The sequence below is a fragment of the Callionymus lyra genome, chromosome 3 (genome assembly GCF_982586985.1).
Source record: "Callionymus lyra chromosome 3, fCalLyr1.hap1.1, whole genome shotgun sequence".
Lineage (NCBI taxonomy): Eukaryota > Metazoa > Chordata > Actinopteri > Syngnathiformes > Callionymidae > Callionymus > Callionymus lyra.
Genome location: NC_141820.1, coordinates 27,237,393 through 27,250,066, shown reverse-complemented (window position 1 = coordinate 27,250,066; position 12,674 = coordinate 27,237,393). Strand labels below are relative to the sequence as shown.

Genomic DNA, 12,674 nt, shown 5'->3' with positions numbered 1-12,674 from the left:
GAGTGCATAAATGTAAAATATTGATTCTTGGGAAAGAATTGTATGTCATGGCTCATTTCACAGCAGCTACAATCGCATTAAGTCTAGTCTGTATTCCAAGTTTACAAAATTATAATTTTGCAATTTTTTGGGAAGATATCCAAGGTAGCGTGGCCGAGCGGTCTAAGGCGCTGGATTAAGGCTCCAGTCTCTTCGGAGGCGTGGGTTCGAATCCCACTGCTGCCAATTATATTCCCTTTTGGTGCATCAGACGAGTGCATGAACGAAAAATATTGGATCTTGTGAAAGAATCGTTTTCATGCTCATTTCACAGTAGCCACAACTAGATTAAGTCTACAGTATGTTTTCTTACATTACCAACGAATAAGCTTGCAACTCCTTTTAAAGAAAACCTAGGTTAAAAAAAAAGGTTAAAGCACTGAGTAGAGTTTGTGAAAACTTTTTACCTCTCACTGTCAAGTGAGGTGTTCGCATGTTCCTAGGTATGATTGTTTGGTGATACTTGTGGGGTGGTTCATCTTTAATGTAGGTAATGCTCATCCACACTAAAAATAATTTTGGCAGTGGTGGGATTCAAAAGCACACCTCAAAAGAAACTGGAGCCTATAACCAGCACTTTAGACCAGTCGGCCACACTACCCACAAACTGGTTGTTTAGACATTTACAGAATTGATAGATTTGGTTCGAATCCCACTGCTGCCAATTAGATTCCCTTTTTGTGCTTCAGACGAGTGCACAAACAAAAACAGTAGCCACAACTAGTTTAGTCAACAGTATGTTTTCAAACATTACCAGACAATAAGCTTGCAACTCCTCTTAAAGAAAACCCAGGTTACAAAAGCTTAAAGCACTGTGTAGAGTTTGTGAAATAGTCTTACCTCTCACTGTCAAGTGAGGTGTTCATATGTTCCTATGTATGATTGTTTGGTGATATTTCTGGAGTGGTTTTTATCTGTATTGTAGCATAAGTGACTGCAAGGTAATGCTCATCCACACTAAAAACGGCTTTGGCAGTGGTGGGATTCGAACCCACGCCTCGAAAGAGACTGGAGCCTAAATCCAGCGCCTTAGACCACTCGGCCACACTACCCACGACTTTGTTAAGACATTTACAGAATTGAAAGAAATGTGATCTTTGGAAAGCATCTCATTTCATGGCCACAACTAGTTTAGTCAACAGTATGTTTTCAAACATTACCAAACAATAAGCTTGCAACTCCTCTTAAAGAAAACCCAGGTTACAAAAGCTTAAAGCACTGTGTAGAGTTTGTGAAATAGTCTTACCTCTTACTGTCAAGTGAGGTGTTCATATGTTCCTATGTATGATTGTTTGGTGATATTTCTGGAGTGGTTTTTATCTGTATTGTAGCATAAGTGACTGCAAGGTAATGCTCATCCACACTAAAAACGGCTTTGGCAGTGGTGGGATTCGAACCCACGCCTCGAAAGAGACTGGAGCCTAAATCCAGCGCCTTAGACCACTCGGCCACACTACCCACGACTTTGTTAAGACATTTACAGAATTGAAAGAAATGTGATCTTTGGAAAGCATCTCATTTCATGGCTCATTTCACAGCAGGAACAACCGCATTATGTCTTGTTGTTATGCCAAGAGTACAAAACTATAAAATTGCAAGTTTTTGTAAGGTATCCAAGGTAGCGTGGCCGAGCGGTCTAAGGCGCTGGATTAAGGCTCCAGTCTCTTCGGGGGCGTGGGTTCGAATCCCACCGCTGCCAATTAGATTACCTTTTGGTGCATGAGATGAGTGCATAAATGTAAAATATTGATTCTTGGGAAAGAATCGTATGTCATGGCTCATTTCACAGCAGCTACAATCGCATTAAGTCTAGTCTGTATTCCAAGTTTACAAAATTATAATTTTGCAATTTTTTGGGAAGATATCCAAGGTACCGTGGCCGAGCGGTCTAAGGCGCTGGATTAAGGCTCCAGTCTCTTCGGAGGCATGGGTTCGAATCCCACCGCTGCCAATTATATTCCCCTTTGGTGCATCAGACGAGTGCATGAACGAAAAATATTGGATCTTGTGAAAGAATCGTATTTCATGCTCATTTCACAGTAGCCACAACTAGATTAAGTCTACAGTATGTTTTCTTACATTACCAAAGAATAAGCTTGATACTCCTTTTAAAGAAAACCTAGGTTAAAAAAAAAAGGTTAAAGCACTGAGTAGAGTTTGTGAAAACTTTTTACCTCTCACTGTCAAGTGAGGTGTTCGCATGTTCCTAGGTATGATTGTTTGGTGATACTTGTGGAGTGGTTCATCTTTAATGTAGGTAATGCTCATCCACACTAAAAATAATTTTGGCAGTGGTGGGATTCAAAAGCACACCTCAAAAGAAACTGGAGCCTATAACCAGCACTTTAGACCAGTCAGCCACACTACCCACAAACTGGTTGTTTAGACATTTACAGAATTGATAGATTTGGTTCGAATCCCACTGCTGCCAATTAGATTCCCTTTTTGTGCTTCAGAAGAGTGCACAAACAAAAACAGTAGCCACAACTAGTTTAGTCAACAGTATGTTTTCAAACATTACCAGACAATAAGCTTGCAACTCCTCTTAAAGAAAACCCAGGTTACAAAAGCTTAAAGCACTGTGTAGAGTTTGTGAAATAGTCTTACCTCTCACTGTCAAGTGAGGTGTTCATATGTTCCTATGTATGATTGTTTGGTGATATTTCTGGAGTGGTTTTTATCTGTATTGTAGCATAAGTGACTGCAAGGTAATGCTCATCCACACTAAAAACGGCTTTGGCAGTGGTGGGATTCGAACCCACGCCTCGAAAGAGACTGGAGCCTAAATCCAGCGCCTTAGACCACTCGGCCACACTACCACGACTTTGTTAAGACATTTACAGAATTGAAAGAAATGTGATCTTTGGAAAGCATCTCATTTCATGGCTCATTTCACAGCAGGAACAACCACATTATGTCTTGTTGTTATGCCAAGAGTACAAAACTATAAAATTGCAAGTTTTTGTAAGGTATCCAAGGTAGCGTGGCCGAGCGGTCTAAGGCGCTGGATTAAGGCTCCAGTCTCTTCGGGGGCGTGGGTTCGAATCCCACCGCTGCCAATTAGATTACCTTTTGGTGCATGAGATGAGTGCATAAATGTAAAATATTGATTCTTGGGAAAGAATCGTATGTCATGGCTCATTTCACAGCAGCTACAATCGCATTAAGTCTAGTCTGTATTCCAAGTTTACAAAATTATAATTTTGCAATTTTTTGGGAAGATATCCAAGGTAGCGTGGCCGAGCGGTCTAAGGCGCTGGATTAAGGCTCCAGTCTCTTCGGAGGCGTGGGTTCAAATCCCACCGCTGCCAATTATATTCCCTTTTGGTGCATCAGACGAGTGCATGAACAAAAAATATTGGATCTTGTGAAAGAATCGTTTTCATGCTCATTTCACAGTAGCCACAACTAGATTAAGTCTACAGTATGTTTTCTTACATTACCAACGAATAAGCTTGCAACTCCTTTTAAAGAAAACCTAGGTTAAAAAAAAAAGGTTAAAGCACTGAGTAGAGTTTGTGAAAACTTTTTACCTCTCACTGTCAAGTGAGGTGTTCGCATGTTCCTAGGTATGATTGTTTGGTGATACTTGTGGGGTGGTTCATCTTTAATGTAGGTAATGCTCATCCACACTAAAAATAATTTTGGCAGTGGTGGGATTCAAAAGCACACCTCAAAAGAAACTGGAGCCTATAACCAGCACTTTAGACCAGTCGGCCACACTACCCACAAACTGGTTGTTTAGACATTTACAGAATTGATAGATTTGGTTCGAATCCCACTGCTGCCAATTAGATTCCCTTTTTGTGCTTCAGACGAGTGCACAAACAAAAACAGTAGCCACAACTAGTTTAGTCAACAGTATGTTTTCAAACATTACCAAACAATAAGCTTGCAACTCCTCTTAAAGAAAACCCAGGTTACAAAAGCTTAAAGCACTGTGTAGGGTTTGTGAAATAGTCTTACCTCTCACTGTCAAGTGAGGTGTTCATATGTTCCTATGTATGATTGTTTGGTGATATTTCTGGAGTGGTTTTTATCTGTATTGTAGCATAAGTGACTGCAAGGTAATGCTCATCCACACTAAAAATGGCCTTGGCAGTGGGGGGATTCGAACCCACTCCTCGAAAGACGCTGGAGCCTAAATCCAGCGCCTTAGACCACTCGGCCACACTACCCACGACTTTGTTAAGACATTTACAGAATTGAAAGAAATGTGATCTTTGGAAAGCATCTCATTTCATGGCCACAACTAGTTTAGTCAACAGTATGTTTTCAAACATTACCAAACAATAAGCTTGCAACTCCTCTTAAAGAAAACCCAGGTTACAAAAGCTTAAAGCACTGTGTAGAGTTTGTGAAATAGTCTTACCTCTTACTGTCAAGTGAGGTGTTCATATGTTCCTATGTATGATTGTTTGGTGATATTTCTGGAGTGGTTTTTATCTGTATTGTAGCATAAGTGACTGCAAGGTAATGCTCATCCACACTAAAACGGCTTTGGCAGTGGTGGGATTCGAACCCACGCCTCGAAAGAGACTGGAGCCTAAATCCAGCGCCTTAGACCACTCGGCCACACTACCCACGACTTTGTTAAGACATTTACAGAATTGAAAGAAATGTGATCTTTGGAAAGCATTTCATGGCTCATTTCACAGCAGGAACAACCGCATTATGTCTTGTTGTTATGCCAAGAGTACAAAACTATAAAATTGCAAGTTTTTGTAAGGTATCCAAGGTAGCGTGGCCGAGCGGTCTAAGGCGCTGGATTAAGGCTCCAGTCTCTTCGGTGGCGTGGGTACGAATCCAACCGCTGCCAATTAGATTACCTTTTGTGGGTAGTGTGGCCGACTGGTCTAAAGTGCTGGTTATAGGCTCCAGTTTCTTTTGAGGTGTGCTTTTGAATCCCACCACTGCCAAAATTATTTTTAGTGTGGATGAGCATTACCTACATTAAAGATGAACCACCCCACAAGTATCACCAAACAATCATACCTAGGAACATGCGAACACCTCACTTGACAGTGAGAGGTAAAAAGTTTTCACAAACTCTACTCAGTGCTTTAACCTTTTTTTTTAACCTAGGTTTTCTTTAAAAGGAGTTGCAAGCTTATTCGTTGGTAATGTAAGAAAACATACTGTAGACTTAATCTAGTTGTGGCTACTGTGAAATGAGCATGAAAACGATTCTTTCACAAGATCCAATATTTTTCGTTCATGCACTCGTCTGATGCACCAAAAGGGAATATAATTGGCAGCAGTGGGATTCGAACCCACGCCTCCGAAGAGACTGGAGCCTTAATCCAGCGCCTTAGACCGCTCGGCCACGCTACCTTGGATATCTTCCCAAAAAATTGCAAAATTATAATTTTGTAAACTTGGAATACAGACTAGACTTAATGCGATTGTAGCTGCTGTGAAATGAGCCATGACATACGATTCTTTCCCAAGAATCAATATTTTACATTTATGCACTCATCTCATGCACCAAAAGGTAATCTAATTGGCAGCGGTGGGATTCGAACCCACGCCCCCGAAGAGACTGGAGCCTTAATCCAGCGCCTTAGACCGCTCGGCCACGCTACCTTGGATACCTTACAAAAACTTGCAATTTTATAGTTTTGTACTCTTGGCATAACAACAAGACATAATGCGGTTGTTCCTGCTGTGAAATGAGCCATGAAATGAGATGCTTTCCAAAGATCACATTTCTTTCAATTCTGTAAATGTCTTAACAAAGTCGTGGTAGTGTGGCCGAGTGGTCTAAGGCGCTGGATTTAGGCTCCAGTCTCTTTCGAGGCGTGGGTTCGAATCCCACCACTGCCAAAGCCGTTTTTAGTGTGGATGAGCATTACCTTGCAGTCACTTATGCTACAATACAGATAAAAACCACTCCAGAAATATCACCAAACAATCATACATAGGAACATATGAACACCTCACTTGACAGTAAGAGGTAAGACTATTTCACAAACTCTACACAGTGCTTTAAGCTTTTGTAACCTGGGTTTTCTTTAAGAGGAGTTGCAAGCTTATTGTTTGGTAATGTTTGAAAACATACTGTTGACTAAACTAGTTGTGGCCATGAAATGAGATGCTTTCCAAAGATCACATTTCTTTCAATTCTGTAAATGTCTTAACAAAGTCGTCGGTAGTGTGGCCGAGTGGTCTAAGGCGCTGGATTTAGGCTCCAGTCTCTTTCGAGGCGTGGGTTCGAATCCCACCACTGCCAAAGCCGTTTTTAGTGTGGATGAGCATTACCTTGCAGTCACTTATGCTACAATACAGATAAAAACCACTCCAGAAATATCACCAAACAATCATACATAGGAACATATGAACACCTCACTTGACAGTGAGAGGTAAGACTATTTCACAAACTCTACACAGTGCTTTAAGCTTTTGTAACCTGGGTTTTCTTTAAGAGGAGTTGCAAGCTTATTGTTTGGTAATGTTTGAAAACATACTGTTGACTAAACTAGTTGTGGCCATGAAATGAGATGCTTTCCAAAGATCACATTTCTTTCAATTCTGTAAATGTCTTAACAAAGTCGTGGGTAGTGTGGCCGAGTGGTCTAAGGCGCTGGATTTAGGCTCCAGCGTCTTTCGAGGCGTGGGTTCGAATCCCCCCACTGCCAAGGCCATTTTTAGTGTGGATGAGCATTACCTTGCAGTCACTTATGCTACAATACAGATAAAAACCACTCCAGAAATATCACCAAACAATCATACATAGGAACATATGAACACCTCACTTGACAGTGAGAGGTAAGACTATTTCACAAACTCTACACAGTGCTTTAAGCTTTTGTAACCTGGGTTTTCTTTAAGAGGAGTTGCAAGCTTATTGTTTGGTAATGTTTGAAAACATACTGTTGACTAAACTAGTTGTGGCTACTGTTTTTGTTTGTGCACTCGTCTGAAGCACAAAAAGGGAATCTAATTGGCAGCAGTGGGATTCGAACCAAATCTGTCAATTCTGTAAATGTCTAAACAACCAGTTTGTGGGTAGTGTGGCCGACTGGTCTAAAGTGCTGGTTATAGGCTCCAGTTTCTTTTGAGGTGTGCTTTTGAATCCCACCACTGCCAAAATTATTTTTAGTGTGGATGAGCATTACCTACATTAAAGATGAACCACCCCACAAGTATCACCAAACAATCATACCTAGGAACATGCGAACACCTCACTTGACAGTGAGAGGTAAAAAGTTTTCACAAACTCTACTCAGTGCTTTAACCTTTTTTTTTTAACCTAGGTTTTCTTTAAAAGGAGTTGCAAGCTTATTCGTTGGTAATGTAAGAAAACATACTGTAGACTTAATCTAGTTGTGGCTACTGTGAAATGAGCATGAAAACGATTCTTTCACAAGATCCAATATTTTTTGTTCATGCACTCGTCTGATGCACCAAAAGGGAATATAATTGGCAGCGGTGGGATTCGAACCCACGCCTCCGAACCCACGCCTCCGAAGAGACTGGAGCCTTAATCCAGCGCCTTAGACCGCTCGGCCACGCTACCTTGGATATCTTCCCAAAAAATTGCAAAATTATAATTTTGTAAACTTGGAATACAGACTAGACTTAATGCGATTGTAGCTGCTGTGAAATGAGCCATGACATACAATTCTTTCCCAAGAATCAATATTTTACATTTATGCACTCATCTCATGCACCAAAAGGTAATCTAATTGGCAGCGGTGGGATTCGAACCCACGCCCCCGAAGAGACTGGAGCCTTAATCCAGCGCCTTAGACCGCTCGGCCACGCTACCTTGGATACCTTACAAAAACTTGCAATTTTATAGTTTTGTACTCTTGGCATAACAACAAGACATAATGCGGTTGTTCCTGCTGTGAAATGAGCCATGAAATGAGATGCTTTCCAAAGATCACATTTCTTTCAATTCTGTAAATGTCTTAACAAAGTCGTGGGTAGTGTGGCCGAGTGGTCTAAGGCGCTGGATTTAGGCTCCAGTCTCTTTCGAGGCGTGGGTTCGAATCCCACCACTGCCAAAGCCGTTTTTAGTGTGGATGAGCATTACCTTGCAGTCACTTATGCTACAATACAGATAAAAACCACTCCAGAAATATCACCAAACAATCATACATAGGAACATATGAACACCTCACTTGACAGTGAGAGGTAAGACTATTTCACAAACTCTACACAGTGCTTTAAGCTTTTGTAACCTGGGTTTTCTTTAAGAGGAGTTGCAAGCTTATTGTTTGGTAATGTTTGAAAACATACTGTTGACTAAACTAGTTGTGGCCATGAAATGAGATGCTTTCCAAAGATCACATTTCTTTCAATTCTGTAAATGTCTTAACAAAGTCGTGGGTAGTGTGGCCGAGTGGTCTAAGGCGCTGGATTTAGGCTCCAGTCTCTTTCGAGGCGTGGGTTCGAATCCCACCACTGCCAAAGCCGTTTTTAGTGTGGATGAGCATTACCTTGCAGTCACTTATGCTACAATACAGATAAAAACCACTCCAGAAATATCACCAAACAATCATACATAGGAACATATGAACACCTCACTTGACAGTGAGAGGTAAGACTATTTCACAAACTCTACACAGTGCTTTAAGCTTTTGTAACCTGGGTTTTCTTTAAGAGGAGTTGCAAGCTTATTGTCTGGTAATGTTTGAAAACATACTGTTGACTAAACTAGTTGTGGCTACTGTTTTTGTTTGTGCACTCGTCTGAAGCACAAAAAGGGAATCTAATTGGCAGCAGTGGGATTCGAACCAAATCTATCAATTCTGTAAATGTCTAAACAACCAGTTTGTGGGTAGTGTGGCCGACTGGTCTAAAGTGCTGGTTATAGGCTCCAGTTTCTTTTGAGGTGTGCTTTTGAATCCCACCACTGCCAAAATTATTTTTAGTGTGGATGAGCATTACCTACATTAAAGATGAACCACCCCACAAGTATCACCAAACAATCATACCTAGGAACATGCGAACACCTCACTTGACAGTGAGAGGTAAAAAGTTTTCACAAACTCTACTCAGTGCTTTAACCTTTTTTTTTAACCTAGGTTTTCTTTAAAAGGAGTTGCAAGCTTATTCGTTGGTAATGTAAGAAAACATACTGTAGACTTAATCTAGTTGTGGCTACTGTGAAATGAGCATGAAAACGATTCTTTCACAAGATCCAATATTTTTCGTTCATGCACTCGTCTGATGCACCAAAAGGGAATATAATTGGCAGCAGTGGGATTCGAACCCACGCCTCCGAAGAGACTGGAGCCTTAATCCAGCGCCTTAGACCGCTCGGCCACGCTACCTTGGATATCTTCCCAAAAAATTGCAAAATTATAATTTTGTAAACTTGGAATACAGACTAGACTTAATGCGATTGTAGCTGCTGTGAAATGAGCCATGACATACGATTCTTTCCCAAGAATCAATATTTTACATTTATGCACTCATCTCATGCACCAAAAGGTAATCTAATTGGCAGCGGTGGGATTCGAACCCACGCCCCCGAAGAGACTGGAGCCTTAATCCAGCGCCTTAGACCGCTCGGCCACGCTACCTTGGATACCTTACAAAAACTTGCAATTTTATAGTTTTGTACTCTTGGCATAACAACAAGACATAATGCGGTTGTTCCTGCTGTGAAATGAGCCATGAAATGAGATGCTTTCCAAAGATCACATTTCTTTCAATTCTGTAAATGTCTTAACAAAGTCGTGGTAGTGTGGCCGAGTGGTCTAAGGCGCTGGATTTAGGCTCCAGTCTCTTTCGAGGCGTGGGTTCGAATCCCACCACTGCCAAAGCCGTTTTTAGTGTGGATGAGCATTACCTTGCAGTCACTTATGCTACAATACAGATAAAAACCACTCCAGAAATATCACCAAACAATCATACATAGGAACATATGAACACCTCACTTGACAGTAAGAGGTAAGACTATTTCACAAACTCTACACAGTGCTTTAAGCTTTTGTAACCTGGGTTTTCTTTAAGAGGAGTTGCAAGCTTATTGTTTGGTAATGTTTGAAAACATACTGTTGACTAAACTAGTTGTGGCCATGAAATGAGATGCTTTCCAAAGATCACATTTCTTTCAATTCTGTAAATGTCTTAACAAAGTCGTCGGTAGTGTGGCCGAGTGGTCTAAGGCGCTGGATTTAGGCTCCAGTCTCTTTCGAGGCGTGGGTTCGAATCCCACCACTGCCAAAGCCGTTTTTAGTGTGGATGAGCATTACCTTGCAGTCACTTATGCTACAATACAGATAAAAACCACTCCAGAAATATCACCAAACAATCATACATAGGAACATATGAACACCTCACTTGACAGTGAGAGGTAAGACTATTTCACAAACTCTACACAGTGCTTTAAGCTTTTGTAACCTGGGTTTTCTTTAAGAGGAGTTGCAAGCTTATTGTTTGGTAATGTTTGAAAACATACTGTTGACTAAACTAGTTGTGGCCATGAAATGAGATGCTTTCCAAAGATCACATTTCTTTCAATTCTGTAAATGTCTTAACAAAGTCGTGGGTAGTGTGGCCGAGTGGTCTAAGGCGCTGGATTTAGGCTCCAGCGTCTTTCGAGGCGTGGGTTCGAATCCCCCCACTGCCAAGGCCATTTTTAGTGTGGATGAGCATTACCTTGCAGTCACTTATGCTACAATACAGATAAAAACCACTCCAGAAATATCACCAAACAATCATACATAGGAACATATGAACACCTCACTTGACAGTGAGAGGTAAGACTATTTCACAAACTCTACACAGTGCTTTAAGCTTTTGTAACCTGGGTTTTCTTTAAGAGGAGTTGCAAGCTTATTGTTTGGTAATGTTTGAAAACATACTGTTGACTAAACTAGTTGTGGCTACTGTTTTTGTTTGTGCACTCGTCTGAAGCACAAAAAGGGAATCTAATTGGCAGCAGTGGGATTCGAACCAAATCTGTCAATTCTGTAAATGTCTAAACAACCAGTTTGTGGGTAGTGTGGCCGACTGGTCTAAAGTGCTGGTTATAGGCTCCAGTTTCTTTTGAGGTGTGCTTTTGAATCCCACCACTGCCAAAATTATTTTTAGTGTGGATGAGCATTACCTACATTAAAGATGAACCACCCCACAAGTATCACCAAACAATCATACCTAGGAACATGCGAACACCTCACTTGACAGTGAGAGGTAAAAAGTTTTCACAAACTCTACTCAGTGCTTTAACCTTTTTTTTTTAACCTAGGTTTTCTTTAAAAGGAGTTGCAAGCTTATTCGTTGGTAATGTAAGAAAACATACTGTAGACTTAATCTAGTTGTGGCTACTGTGAAATGAGCATGAAAACGATTCTTTCACAAGATCCAATATTTTTTGTTCATGCACTCGTCTGATGCACCAAAAGGGAATATAATTGGCAGCGGTGGGATTCGAACCCACGCCTCCGAAGAGACTGGAGCCTTAATCCAGCGCCTTAGACCGCTCGGCCACGCTACCTTGGATATCTTCCCAAAAAATTGCAAAATTATAATTTTGTAAACTTGGAATACAGACTAGACTTAATGCGATTGTAGCTGCTGTGAAATGAGCCATGACATACAATTCTTTCCCAAGAATCAATATTTTACATTTATGCACTCATCTCATGCACCAAAAGGTAATCTAATTGGCAGCGGTGGGATTCGAACCCACGCCCCCGAAGAGACTGGAGCCTTAATCCAGCGCCTTAGACCGCTCGGCCACGCTACCTTGGATACCTTACAAAAACTTGCAATTTTATAGTTTTGTACTCTTGGCATAACAACAAGACATAATGCGGTTGTTCCTGCTGTGAAATGAGCCATGAAATGAGATGCTTTCCAAAGATCACATTTCTTTCAATTCTGTAAATGTCTTAACAAAGTCGTGGGTAGTGTGGCCGAGTGGTCTAAGGCGCTGGATTTAGGCTCCAGTCTCTTTCGAGGCGTGGGTTCGAATCCCACCACTGCCAAAGCCGTTTTTAGTGTGGATGAGCATTACCTTGCAGTCACTTATGCTACAATACAGATAAAAACCACTCCAGAAATATCACCAAACAATCATACATAGGAACATATGAACACCTCACTTGACAGTGAGAGGTAAGACTATTTCACAAACTCTACACAGTGCTTTAAGCTTTTGTAACCTGGGTTTTCTTTAAGAGGAGTTGCAAGCTTATTGTTTGGTAATGTTTGAAAACATACTGTTGACTAAACTAGTTGTGGCCATGAAATGAGATGCTTTCCAAAGATCACATTTCTTTCAATTCTGTAAATGTCTTAACAAAGTCGTGGGTAGTGTGGCCGAGTGGTCTAAGGCGCTGGATTTAGGCTCCAGTCTCTTTCGAGGCGTGGGTTCGAATCCCACCACTGCCAAAGCCGTTTTTAGTGTGGATGAGCATTACCTTGCAGTCACTTATGCTACAATACAGATAAAAACCACTCCAGAAATATCACCAAACAATCATACATAGGAACATATGAACACCTCACTTGACAGTGAGAGGTAAGACTATTTCACAAACTCTACACAGTGCTTTAAGCTTTTGTAACCTGGGTTTTCTTTAAGAGGAGTTGCAAGCTTATTGTCTGGTAATGTTTGAAAACATACTGTTGACTAAACTAGTTGTGGCTACTGTTTTTGTTTGTGCACTCGT

The 12,674-nt window shown here is 41.0% G+C and overlaps 28 non-coding genes across 28 annotated transcripts; 15 read left to right on the top strand and 13 right to left on the bottom strand.

Moving 5' to 3' along the window:
- Positions 1 to 143: 143 nt before the first annotated feature.
- On the top strand, positions 144 to 225 carry trnal-aag (transfer RNA leucine (anticodon AAG)). Its single transcript has one exon. It is a non-coding gene; the product is annotated as a tRNA-Leu (tRNA).
- Positions 226 to 1,009: 784 nt separating this feature from the next.
- On the bottom strand, positions 1,010 to 1,091 carry trnal-uag (transfer RNA leucine (anticodon UAG)). Its single transcript has one exon. It is a non-coding gene; the product is annotated as a tRNA-Leu (tRNA).
- Positions 1,092 to 1,415: 324 nt separating this feature from the next.
- On the bottom strand, positions 1,416 to 1,497 carry trnal-uag (transfer RNA leucine (anticodon UAG)). The gene has a single exon. It is a non-coding gene; the product is annotated as a tRNA-Leu (tRNA).
- A 159-nt stretch (positions 1,498 to 1,656) lies between these two features.
- trnal-aag (transfer RNA leucine (anticodon AAG)) lies at positions 1,657 to 1,738 on the top strand. Its single transcript has one exon. It is a non-coding gene; the product is annotated as a tRNA-Leu (tRNA).
- Positions 1,739 to 1,908: 170 nt separating this feature from the next.
- On the top strand, positions 1,909 to 1,990 carry trnal-aag (transfer RNA leucine (anticodon AAG)). Its single transcript has one exon. It is a non-coding gene; the product is annotated as a tRNA-Leu (tRNA).
- Positions 1,991 to 2,776: 786 nt separating this feature from the next.
- trnal-uag (transfer RNA leucine (anticodon UAG)) lies at positions 2,777 to 2,858 on the bottom strand. The gene has a single exon. It is a non-coding gene; the product is annotated as a tRNA-Leu (tRNA).
- A 158-nt stretch (positions 2,859 to 3,016) lies between these two features.
- On the top strand, positions 3,017 to 3,098 carry trnal-aag (transfer RNA leucine (anticodon AAG)). The gene has a single exon. It is a non-coding gene; the product is annotated as a tRNA-Leu (tRNA).
- A 170-nt stretch (positions 3,099 to 3,268) lies between these two features.
- On the top strand, positions 3,269 to 3,350 carry trnal-aag (transfer RNA leucine (anticodon AAG)). Its single transcript has one exon. It is a non-coding gene; the product is annotated as a tRNA-Leu (tRNA).
- A 785-nt stretch (positions 3,351 to 4,135) lies between these two features.
- trnal-uag (transfer RNA leucine (anticodon UAG)) lies at positions 4,136 to 4,217 on the bottom strand. The gene has a single exon. It is a non-coding gene; the product is annotated as a tRNA-Leu (tRNA).
- Positions 4,218 to 4,540: 323 nt separating this feature from the next.
- trnal-uag (transfer RNA leucine (anticodon UAG)) lies at positions 4,541 to 4,622 on the bottom strand. The gene has a single exon. It is a non-coding gene; the product is annotated as a tRNA-Leu (tRNA).
- Positions 4,623 to 5,291: 669 nt separating this feature from the next.
- trnal-aag (transfer RNA leucine (anticodon AAG)) lies at positions 5,292 to 5,373 on the bottom strand. Its single transcript has one exon. It is a non-coding gene; the product is annotated as a tRNA-Leu (tRNA).
- A 170-nt stretch (positions 5,374 to 5,543) lies between these two features.
- trnal-aag (transfer RNA leucine (anticodon AAG)) lies at positions 5,544 to 5,625 on the bottom strand. Its single transcript has one exon. It is a non-coding gene; the product is annotated as a tRNA-Leu (tRNA).
- A 158-nt stretch (positions 5,626 to 5,783) lies between these two features.
- On the top strand, positions 5,784 to 5,865 carry trnal-uag (transfer RNA leucine (anticodon UAG)). Its single transcript has one exon. It is a non-coding gene; the product is annotated as a tRNA-Leu (tRNA).
- Positions 5,866 to 6,189: 324 nt separating this feature from the next.
- Positions 6,190 to 6,271, top strand: trnal-uag (transfer RNA leucine (anticodon UAG)). The gene has a single exon. It is a non-coding gene; the product is annotated as a tRNA-Leu (tRNA).
- A 324-nt stretch (positions 6,272 to 6,595) lies between these two features.
- Positions 6,596 to 6,677, top strand: trnal-uag (transfer RNA leucine (anticodon UAG)). Its single transcript has one exon. It is a non-coding gene; the product is annotated as a tRNA-Leu (tRNA).
- Positions 6,678 to 7,462: 785 nt separating this feature from the next.
- Positions 7,463 to 7,558, bottom strand: trnal-aag (transfer RNA leucine (anticodon AAG)). The gene has a single exon. It is a non-coding gene; the product is annotated as a tRNA-Leu (tRNA).
- Positions 7,559 to 7,728: 170 nt separating this feature from the next.
- On the bottom strand, positions 7,729 to 7,810 carry trnal-aag (transfer RNA leucine (anticodon AAG)). The gene has a single exon. It is a non-coding gene; the product is annotated as a tRNA-Leu (tRNA).
- Positions 7,811 to 7,969: 159 nt separating this feature from the next.
- On the top strand, positions 7,970 to 8,051 carry trnal-uag (transfer RNA leucine (anticodon UAG)). The gene has a single exon. It is a non-coding gene; the product is annotated as a tRNA-Leu (tRNA).
- A 324-nt stretch (positions 8,052 to 8,375) lies between these two features.
- Positions 8,376 to 8,457, top strand: trnal-uag (transfer RNA leucine (anticodon UAG)). Its single transcript has one exon. It is a non-coding gene; the product is annotated as a tRNA-Leu (tRNA).
- A 784-nt stretch (positions 8,458 to 9,241) lies between these two features.
- trnal-aag (transfer RNA leucine (anticodon AAG)) lies at positions 9,242 to 9,323 on the bottom strand. Its single transcript has one exon. It is a non-coding gene; the product is annotated as a tRNA-Leu (tRNA).
- A 170-nt stretch (positions 9,324 to 9,493) lies between these two features.
- Positions 9,494 to 9,575, bottom strand: trnal-aag (transfer RNA leucine (anticodon AAG)). The gene has a single exon. It is a non-coding gene; the product is annotated as a tRNA-Leu (tRNA).
- Positions 9,576 to 9,733: 158 nt separating this feature from the next.
- trnal-uag (transfer RNA leucine (anticodon UAG)) lies at positions 9,734 to 9,815 on the top strand. The gene has a single exon. It is a non-coding gene; the product is annotated as a tRNA-Leu (tRNA).
- Positions 9,816 to 10,139: 324 nt separating this feature from the next.
- On the top strand, positions 10,140 to 10,221 carry trnal-uag (transfer RNA leucine (anticodon UAG)). The gene has a single exon. It is a non-coding gene; the product is annotated as a tRNA-Leu (tRNA).
- Positions 10,222 to 10,545: 324 nt separating this feature from the next.
- trnal-uag (transfer RNA leucine (anticodon UAG)) lies at positions 10,546 to 10,627 on the top strand. Its single transcript has one exon. It is a non-coding gene; the product is annotated as a tRNA-Leu (tRNA).
- A 785-nt stretch (positions 10,628 to 11,412) lies between these two features.
- trnal-aag (transfer RNA leucine (anticodon AAG)) lies at positions 11,413 to 11,494 on the bottom strand. Its single transcript has one exon. It is a non-coding gene; the product is annotated as a tRNA-Leu (tRNA).
- Positions 11,495 to 11,664: 170 nt separating this feature from the next.
- Positions 11,665 to 11,746, bottom strand: trnal-aag (transfer RNA leucine (anticodon AAG)). Its single transcript has one exon. It is a non-coding gene; the product is annotated as a tRNA-Leu (tRNA).
- Positions 11,747 to 11,905: 159 nt separating this feature from the next.
- trnal-uag (transfer RNA leucine (anticodon UAG)) lies at positions 11,906 to 11,987 on the top strand. Its single transcript has one exon. It is a non-coding gene; the product is annotated as a tRNA-Leu (tRNA).
- Positions 11,988 to 12,311: 324 nt separating this feature from the next.
- Positions 12,312 to 12,393, top strand: trnal-uag (transfer RNA leucine (anticodon UAG)). Its single transcript has one exon. It is a non-coding gene; the product is annotated as a tRNA-Leu (tRNA).
- Positions 12,394 to 12,674: the final 281 nt, after the last annotated feature.